We start from the raw sequence: 14,977 nt of genomic DNA, 5'->3' as shown, positions 1-14,977 counted from the left end.
TCTGATCATAAGACATGCAGACATATGGGAGATTCATGGAGGATTACCTCTCAATAGGAGAATTCAGATCTAAATGTGCTTGGAGGAAGACATCAACTTATCTACATTAAATTACTGTCATCCAATTTTAAGGACATTTCTATTTTATTGTTTTTTTTTCTAAATCTTCTCTATATTAGAATAATCTAGATTATGCTGCAGTAACAAACACCTCACCAAATTTCAGAGGTTTAATATAAGGCATTTTACTTCTCACAGTCTGCACAAGGCTCTGTGCCACACTATCACCTAAACCGGTAGGACACTACCTTCTTATAGATGCAACATGTACAGCATCATGGCTTCAATTGCCCTGACATCAGAAGAGAGAAAGACTAATGCATAGGCTTTTCACTGCCTTATTCTGGAAATGACACATGTCACATTTTATTAGTCCAGACTATTGACATGGCCATATCTAATACCAAGGGTGCTGGAAAATGTGGGCAAATTGATGGAATACTGAGTGAACACCCCTCTCGCAGCCACACTCTATTTGGACCTCCCAAACATTTTCCTATTTTCTGTCTTATGGGCAATTCTAATCCACTTCTTACCTTAGATTACCAGATCTGCTTTGTCCAGGTTCTGTAGAAATCTTTTTAATGATATGTTCAATCCTCCAGAACATGAAATCACAATCCTATCCCTATGCATTTTTTTAAATTTTTTTTAAGATTTTATTTATTTATTTGAGAGAGAGAATGAGAGATAGGGAGCACGAGAGGGAAGAGGGTTAGAGGGAGAAGCAGACTCCCTGCTGAGCAGGGAGCCCGATGCGGGACTCGATCCCAGGACTCCAGGATCATGACCTGAGCCAAAGGCAGTCGCCTAACCAACTGAGCCACCCAGGCGCCCTATCCCTATGCATTTTTTATTAAATGGGCTTTATGTTTGTCATTCTTTTTTTTTTTTTTAAAGATTTTATTTATGTATTCATGAGAGACAGAGGGAGAGAGAGAGAGAGAAGCAGAGGGAGAAGCAGGCTCCCAAGGAGCAGGGAGCCCGATGCGGGACTCGATCCCAGGACCCTGGGATCATGACCTGAGCCGAAGGCAGACGCTTAACCATCTGAGCCACCCAGGCACCCTATGTTTGTCATTCTTTACCAATTCTTTACAAAAATATACTTTCCACCAAAGGGAAAGGAAGTTTACCCCATCAGAATCTGAGTTTCTTCTTGGTTTGATCTCTTACTGTGTGCCAGATATTAAGCTAGGCTTCAGGAATAAAGAGATTTAAAAATAGAGGTGAAAACCAGGATTCTAAGAGTCCATGGGAGCAGTGAGAGACACATGTAAGCCAATACGGTCTAACAACAGTGTGGGATAGTTGCTGTAACTGAGGTGTGCATAGGATCCTGTGGGACCTCAAAGCAGAAGGTATTATAACCCAGATTGGGGAGTTTTGAGAAGATCTTCTGATTCTCCAGGAAACAACTGTAGTGAATGTTGAAGGATAAGTAATAGTCAGTTATGCTTACCAAAAAAAAAAAAAAAAAAAAAAAGTCAAGGTGGCTGGAAATTCAGTCTAGAGGTAGAGAATAATTGGACCAAGGGCAGAGGCAAGTACTTTGGTATAACTGGGAGCAGGTGAGTATTAGGTGAGTATTAAGTTATAAGAGATGCAAATGGATAGAAGAGGCCGAACAGATTCTGCATGAAAACAATGGGGAACTATTGAAAGATTTTAACCATGATGGGAATTTTGTATTAGAAAGATCACTCTGACAGTAAGCTGAGGGTTTAGAAGTAAGTGAGACTGAGTCGGTAGAGGTGATAGGAGGATTTTACAATATCCCAGACATGAATGGCAGTATGGCTAGAGAGGACAAAGTGGATATCTATGATGTTAAATAGACACAATATCGGAACATGGTAATTAAATGGAGGTTGGGGATCTGAAAGAGAGAAGACTTAAGCGTAACTCCAAATTTCCAAGATTAGAAGAAGAAATACAAATTCTAGTTTGAAAATAGAGTTTGCTCTTTGACTGGCAGCTATAGAACATCACGGCATATATTCTCGTGTGGAGCTCGGCTGAGGCCGTGGATGCTGACAGCACCCCGGGCCAGGCAGATGAAGAGAGAAGAAACAATGGAGATCAGGGACATGACAGCATCCTAACTGAGGAAAACCACAGTGAGACTGTGTCTACCAATAGTATGTACAAGCTCCTTGTGCACTTATGAGTTAAACACTATAAAATTTTTTTAAAAGAATCACCAAAATACTTTTGAGATGTTTTGCCTCGCCAACTTTCACCTCCTAAGTGCATTCGGCATGAACTCCACGATGAAGAAACTCAGAAATTTACAGGACGTGGCAAATTGGAACCACTGCTAGTCACCAGCTAACACTAAATATATTTTATACTTCCAAACTCTTGTCTTCTCTGGTGCACTGCTGGAATAATCATGATAAACCTCACAGAAGTCCCAGGAGGTAGGATCCAAGCGTGGCAGTACTCTGTAGCATTCTTGTAAATAAGAACAGATGCTCATCCATCCACAAAACCATTCTGTGCCAGACTGCCTTAGGTCACAGGGTGGTTGAACAAAGGAAATCCCAGTTTTCTACCTGTCCCGGCTCAAAGACATTGGCATTAGGTGTAACTGCTGTTGAACCAACTGGAGTCAGGAAATCTTGCACAGAGTAACACCTTGGGATATTTGAACCCTGCCAAGGAGCTCAAAGCACATCTGAGTCGTTGATTCACTAACACCAGGAAGTCCTTGTGGGATAGAAGTGGTTTTGTATACAGTTTTAAAAGATCTGAAGCCTTAAAGTCAGCAAGTTAGTGGCCAAGCCTAAATCCCAGTAAAGTCCCTTTTTTTCCTAAACCCAAATACTTGGCACTATCAGAGAAGTACCTAGAGGGATCTTGGAAGGTGTGTGCTTTAGAAACTCCCCTGATGAGCTCCATCACATCCCCAGTTTGCTTGGTGCAAAGCCATTTGACTCACCATCTAAAAGCTCTCAGAGAGGTGACCCCGCCATCGGCACTACGCCCCCCTTTCTTCTATCCTCTCCTGAACTGCGGCTACTCCTTTCAGCTTGGTTCCAAGCCAGAGACCCTGCTGTTTTTACTGGACGCAGAAAATGAGTAAGGAAGACTGACAATTCCCATCAACAAGTACGCTGGTACGTTCACGTGTTGCTTTGCCATGGCACCTCATGACATTCTGAGCTCTCACTTCTCTCCAGTGGGGATTATGATCACACTGTCCTGCCTCCAAGGCATGTTCTGTGGTTACTTATAGACTAATCTAAAAGCATTTAAGCTCAATTGCCTCATATAGTTTACAACTTTTGATAGAATAGAACATTCTCAAAAATATGCCTTTCAAATAAAAAAAAGAAAGAAACATCATTTCTTTAAAAACAGGAGAGTGGAAATTACATCAGTCATTATCCATTTCTACTCAGGGCTGAACTGTTCTTGCGAGAATCTTTTTCCAATGTGCTTTTACATATTGTATTATGAGACATGGAATCCTGTTCTAATGCAACGTATTGATTCTCTTATAGGCTAGGGTATTATCGTCTTAAAGAGATTCAAAGTAAATGATTAAATATAGTTTATGCATTGCAGTCACCAGCAATTTGGCATTCTCTTCTGACTGGTATGTTTAATGGCGGGCACCTTATACTCACGGCTAGGAAAGGAAAATAACAGACACCCCAAAGCCCCTTGCTGTTCCCACCCCACACCTTTTCACAAAAAGCTAACGACATTAGTTTTAGATATACTACATAGGCTTAGTTCCTTCAGGATAGATTTATTTCACCACTCTCGGTAGAGCTGAGAAAGCAAAGAGGAGAAAGTGAAAACATCCTTTATTTCCTCGATGAAACTTTTGTGGCAATGGCTAGGGTTATGCTGATGTTCAGCAACCTTCAGCATGCTTTCAGTCAAAGCACACTTGCTCTGTGGTTTTAGAAATCACGGCTCTGAGGGAAAGCACCGTGGTCAGAATAGGATTTCCATACTGGTAGCAACGTATAAAATGCAGCCTGTGTTTGTATCACAGAAAAATGCCTACTGGAGAAGATCTGGGAAGGCAGAAGAGATCAGAAGCGCTGCTCACTGACTAATTTGGAAAGAGTGGTCTGAAAGGGCCATTTGCCTGTCCTCTGAAGGATACAAAATCCAAAGGGAGCAGCTCCCTGTGGAAATGGTTGGAGACTACTTGCCTAGGATGGGTCCTTCAGAGCAACTATGTAATTCAGCTGGATTTGAGCTTTCTTCATGCCAGTCACTCCTGGGCCACCAGCATCTATCAGATTTGCCAGAAAGTGCAGTAATGGAGAAAGAAGTAGAATCAATATCATAGAGGTTATAAAAGTTGAAAATCAGAAGACATCACCACATAGAAGACAAAGAGGATGTTGGAGAGAGGCGTTTTCTTTAGGGCAGGAGTGTGTATCTTTTTGACTCATCTGGAACTATCCCGAAGTTGGTATCCCGGGAGGGGACACTTCCTAAGGGTGCACCGTGTCCCTTCCAAGGATGATTCTTGAGAGATTGTCTAACTCAGCTTCTCAGTTTATGTTGAGAAACATAAGGTTTTGATCAGTTGCAATTTGGCCAAACTCGCTCAGTGGGTCCTTTGCAGAGCTGGGGCCAAGCCCCAAGCTGCCCATGCAGTGAACCTCCCCTTTCATACTGACATTTCTATTTCAGCCTCTGCTTTTTGGCTGAAGGACAATCTCTTTCAAAATATGCAGCCCATTTTAGGTGTCTTGAGGTAAACATAAGCACAAAATCAGAATGGCAAAGTGAAGGAGATAAAGGATAGTTCCAAAAGGACTGTTCTTAAATTAGCAGGGGATTTAAGAGTATGGGGTAAGGAGGGTCAACCATTTCTAAGAAAGAGATATGCCCTTTGGTGGGCAGAGTGGGATCTGTGACAGAGTGAGGAGAACAGTAAAGAATAAGTTAGCATGTGACAGCCCAACACGGCAAATGAGGCTTTCCTGCTTTAAGGTGGGTGTGTTGTTACATGGGCATTTGGGATGAGAACTCTAAGGAAGAAGGAGAATGTGATAATTTCTTGAAGTAAGCATTCTGGAGAAGGCTGACCACCTTTAGAAAAGGACTGTCTAATTTTAAATGCAGGTTTTGTTATTATTCAGGTATGGTAAGGTCTATACTTCAGGAGATGTGGAAGGAAGGCCGAACTGGGGACGGTCACACCAGGATGCACCAGGGTCAGTCAGCAGACAGAGCAAGCAAGGAGAAAGCATGGGCATGAGCCTTTATTGTGGTTTCTGAGGGAAGAGATGAGCAAGGTCGGGTAAGCCGGTTGAGGATCGGGTAGTTTGATGAATTTTAGTGGGCTCTGGGGTGTAGGGTTTGTCTCTAGTTGTCTGGTCCATGGTCCGGCAGTACCTGGAGTGGGGAATAGTGGCCTGTAGTGTAAAACCCTGGTTAAGAGGTGGGGGAGAAAGGTCCTCTAGCAGGTGAGTCGTTTACTAGCTCTAGGAATAGGCTACCTAGTTAGCTAAGCCCCAGATGTCAAAGCATAAGAAATCCAGAAAATAAAAAAAAAAAAAATTATTGAAGGATGATGTCCCTGATTTAAAGAAGGAAAGGGATTTCTGGTGACATACCAATAAGTGGTGTCCCTGTGGAAAGAAAGTGCTTGATCTAAACGGACATATTTTGAGGGGTTATAGTATCTGAGAGTGGGAAGGCAATCCTGAGAATGAAAGAGGTTGCCCCAGGTGGGGTAGGAATAGTCAACTGTAGGAGAATGTCCCCCCAAAAGAAGTCCATGGATATTCTGCTGAGTGTCATGAGCACAGAGAGAAATGGGCCCACGGTAGGACGTGACAAACCACATATGATATTGTAGTTCAGACAGTAAGTGGCCACCCTCTACAAGCAGCACCCTTGAGTGCTGGCCTGGTACAGGTTGGATCACCCCACCGCTCCATTCTCCCTGGTGTTACAGCCAGAGACGTGGAGTCTCTAAAGGCAATCTTGCTGGTTGGGGAAGACGACATCCGCTCGAGCCACACAACGGGGCTGCCTACAACTCAGCTTGTACTGTTGGGGTTACAGTAATATTCTCTGGGCCCTGTTCAAGGAATTTTACTTGTATGGTATTTGAGCTGTTAAGGAAAATTGACTTTTCTATTTATTATTTGAGAAAATAGTGAGAAGCAGCTCAGGGGGAGGGAGTATATGAAAATAAATAAGGCTGAACCAAAAAAAAAAAAAAAAAAAAAAAGAAGAAGTATTCTCTCTCCTCCTCCCCTCCAATGCGTGTTTCAAACAGGCCCGCTCCCTGGGAGAGTTTGTGGCAATAGGATCCCTCCAGATGCAAATCTAGATGTGAACACTTGAGTGTCGTAGTTAGAAAAGTGGCTTTCAACCACCTGGTGAATAAGAAGTGGCAGCCAAGGAAACAACCATGAGTCTACTCTCAAATCAGGAAAATGATTGACTTTTCATTTATTATTTTAGTGGCTTGGGGAAAGTACAAACTACAAAGTGATGTGCATTCAGATTTCCACTGTACCTCTAGAAGTTACAGTGGCGTAAGAGAGGGCAACATTTGATCTGGGTAGGCAGGTTTTAAGGCTGAATGGGGAGAGGAAGGCAGGGGTAAGCAGAAAGCCTGGGGATGGAGTGAGGACGGACTTTGAGTCCTGGCCATCCACCTCAATCCCCCCCACACACCTGGAACGCCCCCCCTCCTCCACTAGAAAAATCCTCCCCGGAACTGGAATATGGCTACACTATACAGATAATGCAGCCACTGGATACTAAGAACCACTAGGTGGCATTTGTGATTTATTACTTTCGAAGCTGAGATTTAAAATGTCTCCGCTGATCCTTTGCTTAGACTGAACAAGACATTTAACATTCCAAAGCATTTCATTCAAGAAATGCATAGTTCATTCTCTTTATCGCGCTCAGAAGGGATGGGGGGCAGGGTGACTGGTTTGAGAAGCTGGATTTCAGATCATCTACATTCTTCTGCAGGTCCTCTCTGACCCCACACCATCAGCTTACATAAGTAATTACTTGTCTACAATTAAGCTGTAAATAATGCAATCACTCCATTCTTGTCCCGTCACTCCAGTCCCAACCACAACAAATAGTGCTAATCACATACTTATTCAAGTGTGTAATTATTCACAGTTAAACTTCTGTCACTTTCACCCTGTTTGGAAACAGCAGAACACAACCTGTAATTAGCAAATGTGGCTCCAGGCACTTTTGCTTGGGAGTACGCCAGGGATTCAGCACCTAGGCGCTCCTTTGATCTGGAAGCTGGCAAGGCGCCTCACCCTGAGGCCACAGTGCTATCAGCACTCTGCAAGTCACCGAGATCAATGAATATGTCAAAGACATCTATCCCAAATCACATATTACTTCCCTTTCTCACTGTGGTTTCTGCCTTTAGTATATATTTCATAGACTCTCCTTTTCTTTTTGAACCCTTTGACTTCAGTTTAAAGGGTTACCAGTAAGGTCTGCAAGTCCCCATGTTTTCAACTCAGGTTAAAAACGAAAGTCCCAGAAGTCCTGCTTGATGGTCCCCGTTCTTTCTTAACTTGGCAGTTTCCTTGAACACAAGCACAATGGAGAAGGGACGACTTTTGCTGGACCACTTTTCGCCTGGACCACAAGGAAGAGGAAACCACAGATTTTGTCCAGTCCCTGTGTGGACCACTTTTCTCCAAGCCCCAGCTAAGCCGTCCAGCATGCGGGTATCCTGGGTAGAAGGGAGACCAGAAGTTTCAGAGCAAACCTACTATATTTTGTCCGAGGAACAACTCAGCATCACAGACCCTTCCCAGGAAGGGCTAATGGTGTCCTACTAGGTAGAAAACAGGACTCGGTAGCCAGCTTCTTTCTCTATAAGAAATTGAGATCTGAGGTATCCCTTGAGATATCAAGTTGTGCTTTGCATAAAAGTATATTGGGCCCACAGAAAGGAATAGTGAGGCATAAAGGTTCAGTATGTACACCCATGAATTAGACTTTTGTTTGCATGTTATATTAAGAGTGATCATTTGCTTGTTTGAGGAAAGTCATTAAGACTCCAGCACCAATTACCTAATGAAAACAAGTTTGCATATCTAGCCTGGGGACATCTTCCTTTCCTGACATAACCAATTAGGACCGAGGTTTTTCACTTCAACCAAACATGAATACTCTTCACAGTAGAAGGGTAAACAGAATTGCAGTTCAGTTCCTTATATGTAAACACTAGTCAGCCTTTGGCTCTAACCATGACAAAGCCAGTTTCAAATTTATTTATTTATTTATTTATTTATTTATTTATTTATTTATAAAGCTTTTATTTATTTATTTGAGAGGGAAAGAGAGCATGAGTGGGGGAAGGGGAAGAGGGAGAAGGGGAGGGAGAATGAAAAGGAGAGGATAAGGGAGAGGGGGAAACAGACTCCCCTCTGAGCAGAGAGCCCGATATGGGACTCGATCCCAGGACCCTGGGATCATGACCTGAGCTGAAGGCAGATGCTTAACCCACTGAGCCACCCAAGTGCCTCATAAAGCCAGTTTTAAAAATACTATTTAGAGGTGTCAGTGGGAAGAACACCTACGTGAGCCCCTCTATCAGAGAAGATTGTCCTCACAACAGCTCCCGAGAGTAGAAGATAAAGTGTGAACAATGTAGGGGTGCTGCCTGGCCAGCTAACTTAACCAAATGAGCCAAATTAGCCCTGGCAAATAGTGTGGTGACAGATGTGCGAGCCAGATTGCCATGATGTTTTTATTTTATAATTTTTTAAAGATGAAATACTATGAGTGCTTCTATGTGAGCGAAGTGGAACGCTACTGAGTAGTTATCTGATGATTTTGATTAATCCAGACTGACAAGCAATCTGGAGGATTAGTTTAAACACAAGCCAAAAAGACTCCTATTTTCTCCAATGGCAGTGGTCTGTAGCAGAGCCTCACTGAAAAAATATTGAAGATTTTAGAAGCTCCACTTAATTTAGCCCACATAGACACAAACAAGACTCTCATTGTTATTTTCAGTTAATTTTTTAAAAGATCTTAACATACAGTACACTCACATAGTAATAGTATGACAAAAAACACCAGCACTGTGGATTTGGAAAATGTGTGCTAGATGCCTCACCAGCACTGCTCTGTTCTGCTTCCTGGAAGGACTAAAAAACTTTTTACAAACTCATTTCCATCCTGACTTCAGGGCACAATTACGGCATTTAGTTAAGAAACTGGTTTCTGCTTTTATGCAGGTATGTATGTGTAACTCAGCAGAGAAGCAGAGAACAAACATAGGCATGTTCAGCCCCCAACCAGAGCACATTGCTAGTCAATCTGCTTTCTTCCATTCCCACAGCCACCATCTTAGCCAGACCACTGTCATCTCTCAGCCAGTCTCTCCAACTGGTCTCTCCCCTTGGACTTTAGTACTCTGTCTAGTGCTTACTCACCATAACAGGGACAGTGATTTTTTTTTAATTTAATTTAATTTTATTATGTTATGTTAGTCACCATACAATACCTCATTAGTTTTTTTTTTTTTAAGATTTTATTTATTTATTTGACAGAGAGAGACAGCGAGAGCAGGAACACAAGCAGGGGGAGTGGGAGAGGGAGAAGCGGGCCTCCTGCCGAGCGGGGAGCGCGATGTGGGACTCGATTCCAGAACCCTGGGATCATGACCTGAGCCGAAGGCAGACGCTTAACGACTGAGCCACCCAGGCACCCCACCTCATTAGTTTTTGATGTAGTGATCCATGATTCATTGTTTTCGTATAACATCCAGTGCTCCATGCAGTACGTGCCCTCCTAAATACCCATCACCGGGCAAACCCATCCCCCACCACCCACCCCTCTAGAACCCTCAGTTTGTTTCTCAGAGTCCATAGTCTCTCGTGGTTCGTCTCCCCCTCCGATATCCCCCCCTTCATTTTTCCCTTCCTTCTCCTAATACAGGAACAGTGATTTTAAAACATAAATCTGATCACATCATATCCTGATTTTTAAAATTCTCCAGTGCCTTCCCATTGCATTAGAATAAGATTCCTTGCAATGAGTTATGAGGCCCCATGATCCTGTTCCTGTCTGATTCTCCATCTTCCTTTTGTATTCTACAAATAGAGTAGAATACTGTATTTGTCAGTCTCACTTGTCAGTCTCACTAGTCTTTCAGCTGTTTGAGGATGGCCGGAGTCATGCACATCTCATACCTCCCACTGGATTGCTCTTCTCCTAGCTCTCCAAAGAGCCTCAGCTGACAGGGCTGGCACTCTGTGACCATCCTCTGTAAGATGGGTTGTCTCCTTGGCCTCCTCAGTCTCAGCCCTCTGGTTGATTCTTTTCATGACATCATCATTTGTAATTAGTCTATTTATCTGCCCATTAAATACTGGTGCCTACTAGAATGTGAGCTCCATGGGCAGAGTCTACAATTATCCCATTCACTACTGGATCTCCAGTGCCTAGCCTAGTGCCCATGGTAGAGCAGAGCCCCCCGCCCTCACCCAATTCTTTGTCAAATAAATGATAAATAGAATTTAATCAATCTACAGACCAAAGCATGTAATGTAGAAACTGCCTTTTGAGAGTTCTTTGAGTAACTGCAAGTGAACTGAAGCAGTAACACTTTTTCCCCTTACATTTCATTTTGAAAAATTTCAAACATACACGTGAAAGAATTTTATAGTGATCACCCTCCAGATTCTACCATTCACAGTTCATTATGCTTACTTTATCACGTAGGTATTGTTTTATCAATTGTTCTATCTATACTTATAACCACCAGATTTTTGTCACCTTTCAAAGCAAAGTGCAGATAGCAATACACTTCCTCCAAACATTTCAGCATACTTATTATTAACTAAAATTCTATATTTGTTTAAAGTTTTTCTTTTGGTATAAAGTTCATTGTTCGTGAACTGTATAACTTTTAAGAGACTTTCATGAATTTTTAATAAATGTACACATTGCCCAAATTGCTATCCAGATAAAAATAGTTAATTCCCAGCTCCAATTACTATTATAGTATTCTTTTTTTTTAAAGATTTTACTTATTTATTTGAGAGAGCGAGCGAGTGAGAGAGAGAGAGCAGGAGCGTGTGGTAAGGGCTGGGGGCAGAAGCACAGGGAGAGGGAGAAGCAGACTCCCTGCTGAGCAGGGAGCCCTACGAGGGGCTCAATCCCAGGACCCTGGGATCATGACTTGAGCCAAAGGCAGACGCTTAACTGACTGAGCCACCCAGGCACCCCTATTATAGTATTTTTCTACCATAGATTAGTTTTACCTATTCCAGAATTTCATGTGAATGAAATCATACAGTATTTTTCTTTTGTGTATGGCTTCCTCTCCTCAAAATAATGTTTTTGAGGTTCATTGATGTTGTTGCATATACTAGTTATTATCTCTTTTTCCGACTGAGTAGTATTCCATTGTGTGAATACACCATAGTTTGTTTATTCATTCTCCTGTTGATAGCTACCCAGGTTAGTCCCAATTTGGGGCTATTATGAATAAAGCTTCCATGAACATTTTTGTACAAGTATTTTTGTGAACATACTTTTCATTTCTCTTAGGGGAATACCCAGGCATGGACTCATGGGTTATGGGTAATGTTGGACATATGTTCGGTGGTATGTGAAATTTACAGACATTCTACCAAAGTGATTACACAATTTTCCTACCAACAATATATGCATTCCTTTATAGCTTTGCCAACACTTGCTGCCATCGAAGTTTTCAATTTTAGCCATTCTCATGGCTACTAAACAAGTATCTCATTGTGGCTTTAATTTTTATTTCCCTGATGACTAATCATGTTGAGCACTTTTTAATGTGCTTATGGGCCACTTGTATATCTTCTTTTGGCAAGTTTTCAAATATCCTGTTTATTTTCTATTGAGCTGTTGGTGTTTTTATTATTGAGGTGTGTAATTTCTCTATATACCCTGGATGGTCTTTTGTCAGATATGTTTTGCAAACATTTTCTCCTTGTCTGTGGCTTACCTATTTATTTCTTAAATGAATTTTTTAATAAGCAGACGAGAAGTTGTTAATTTTGATGTAATCAAATTTACCCACTTTTTACCCTATTTTCTATGACCTAAGAAACCTTTTTTTATCCTCAACTCATGAAGATATTCTCCTGGGTTTTCCTCTAAAAGCTCTTACCCTTAGATATGTTCCATTTGAATTAATCTTTGTGTATGATGTAAGGTAGGGATGGGGGCTCATGGTTTTTTGTTTGTTTTTCCATATGGATATCCAATTGTTCCAGCAACATTTATTAAAAAGACTTTCCTTTTCCAATTGGCTTGCTTTGGCATCTTTGTCAAAAATAAGATGACTAAGTATGGGTTAATTCGTGGGTGCTCTATTCTGTGCTATTGATCTACATGTTGATGCCGGTACTATTCTTGATTAGTGTAGCTTTATAGTAAATCTTGAAATCAGACATTTTAAGTCTTACTTTGCTCTTTTTTTCCTTGAGAATGCTTTGATTATTCTAGGTCATTTGCATTTCCATATCAATTTTAGAGTCAGTTTGTCAATTTTGACAAAAATTCTGCAGGGATTTTGATTGGAATTACACTGAATTGTGTATAACACCTCTTTGATGTATTCGTAAGGTCCCTGAAAGACATCCCCTTGACCAGTCCTCTCTTGCACATGGGAACGTAGCTCCAGTCAATTCTCCATTAGAATTTATTTGTTTGGATTAAGATGCTGTGTCATTGGATTTCCTCTGCTACAAATAATAACCACTATTTTTAAGTGCACTTAAGAGTATTATATTCATAATCTTATTAAATCCACACACACCAAAAAGCCCCCTAAGTTAGAAATTATTTTCTCCAAATTACATGTGAGATACCTGAGGCTCAAGGAGTTTAAATAATATGACCAAGATCAGACAGCTAGTAAAGGAGGCTTTGAACTCAGATGCCTCTTACTCTGAAGCTTAAATGTTCCGGGAAACTGAATTTTACTACCCTTTCTTACCCATTATCATATGAGTGTGGGTGTTTTGTATCGGCTGGGATCCAAATACTAAATGATAGTAAGGTGAGACAAGGTCATTTCATGATAGTGCAAAAAGCAGAGATCTTGTGGGATGGAGCCCGTGTGCTTTGTCATGGGATTTCCAGGGTCGGAGGATACCACTGGAGGCTGGGATCCTGGAGTGAGCAGGACCTTGAGGAGACTGAAGGCAGACAGCCTCTCTTCCATATTGGCCAAGGGAGGCCCAGACTAGAGGTGACCATCTAAAAAAAGCTTGTTCCAATGCCTTTAGCTGCCTGGGAATATTTATATCTTGAGAAACTCACATGTGATACACTTGGCAATAGCTGCGGGGCACCGGTCTCTCCTCCTTCCCTCAGATGCTCTCAGGGCAGCTGAGAGAACATAGAGATTCACAAATGAGCTTTCTTTGTAGGGCACTGGCTGCTTTGAAATTCTTCATTAAATCTTTTTCACAAATAAATTGCCCAGTGTCCATGGGGAATATTTCCATCTTTTAATCATATGCAGTTTGAATTGACTCTAGAGTTTCAGTGTGCAGGGGCTGGTAGGGAGGGCCTTGGCAAGGGGGGGCGCAGACCCTCAGAAGCCCAGCCCTGGTGATTTCTTTTGAATGTAAGTAACAAAAGGAGGGGCCTCGAAGAGAGCAACTGGGGGTGAGCTTATATTTCGTGATAGGTTTAGTACCTGTCGCAACTGTGGATTTCTGAAACTGTGAAAGTTAATTATGCACCTTACCTATTGGTTTGATATTGGTTCCAGAAGTGAAGTCGTAGGTTTTGACTTTCCTCTCATAGGCTGGCGAGCCATTCTAGATTAATAGTTTAAATAAAATGTCAAGTATCTGATTGCCATGGAAACACTAATGCAAAGTGAACCCTGTAGCACGTCGTGCTGGAGAATTACAATGATATGAATTACCTCAGTCTTGAGACACCTTCTGAAATGGCCAGAGCTGCATCACTGAAAAATGAGTCATTCATGCACAAAGCAAGAAACAGTGTGAAATGCTCCCACTCAGTCATGTCACCACGCACAAAGTTATGAGTTGGACAAATAAATGTCAGTTTCTTTCAAAGGAAAGAAACAGGTAATAGAGGCAGAACTTACTGGTTCTGTGTGGTCGCTGCTTATTAGGGAGGCACATGTGAGGACAGGGTTCCGGCTCTAGGAGTCTTCAATTCTGGAGAAAGGGAGCATCTCAAGGGGGTGCACCAGTCCCCTGGGGTCAAGCTCAGGAACGTGCAGCAGGCACTTTGGAGTCTGCTCCAGGACCTCTCCATGGAACACATGTTCTGACTGCCTCCCCCAGCCCGATTATCAGAGCACTGCTGATTATGTTATGCAAATTATGGGAGATGGATTTCACATTTCCCCCAGCCAGGCTTCACACAGCTTTGCATTTATTATCCCCCTTTAAAAATACAGAGTCCTCAGAGAAGGGGAATGGCTCATTTTTATTTGTTCGCCAGCAGAGTTGGCACAGACCTGTCAAGCAATCATCCTGGGCTGTGATCTGCAAAGCTGCCCTTTGTTGTTCCATTCCTCCACCCCCTCGATTGTTTACAAGACACACACAGACATCTGCACGCCTCAAAACAAGTTATTTCCTGATTCGGCAAAACTTGTCAGCCTGGGTGATGAAAATGTTACAGCATTTGCCGACAAGCCATCAGATAAGCCTGGAGTTACGTCCCCAGCACCTTGTCCTCATTCACATCTCAGGAGGGTAAACACTTAGCAGGTCCTGGTTCTAGATGATTGTGCAATCAACCATCTGCCCTTCTGATACTGCTTTCCACTCATAGGTGCTGGTCCATCACCAGGAAAACAGTGACTGCATTTCCCTCCTTTTGAAAACGGAGGATTAAGCTTGTTTTTGCTATATTACTAGTAAGATCTAAAAGCCAAGGTTGGGTCTCT

The sequence above is a fragment of the Zalophus californianus genome, chromosome 6, assembly GCF_009762305.2.
Source record: "Zalophus californianus isolate mZalCal1 chromosome 6, mZalCal1.pri.v2, whole genome shotgun sequence".
In the NCBI taxonomy this organism is placed as follows: domain Eukaryota; kingdom Metazoa; phylum Chordata; class Mammalia; order Carnivora; family Otariidae; genus Zalophus; species Zalophus californianus.
This window is presented reverse-complemented; position numbering follows the sequence as displayed.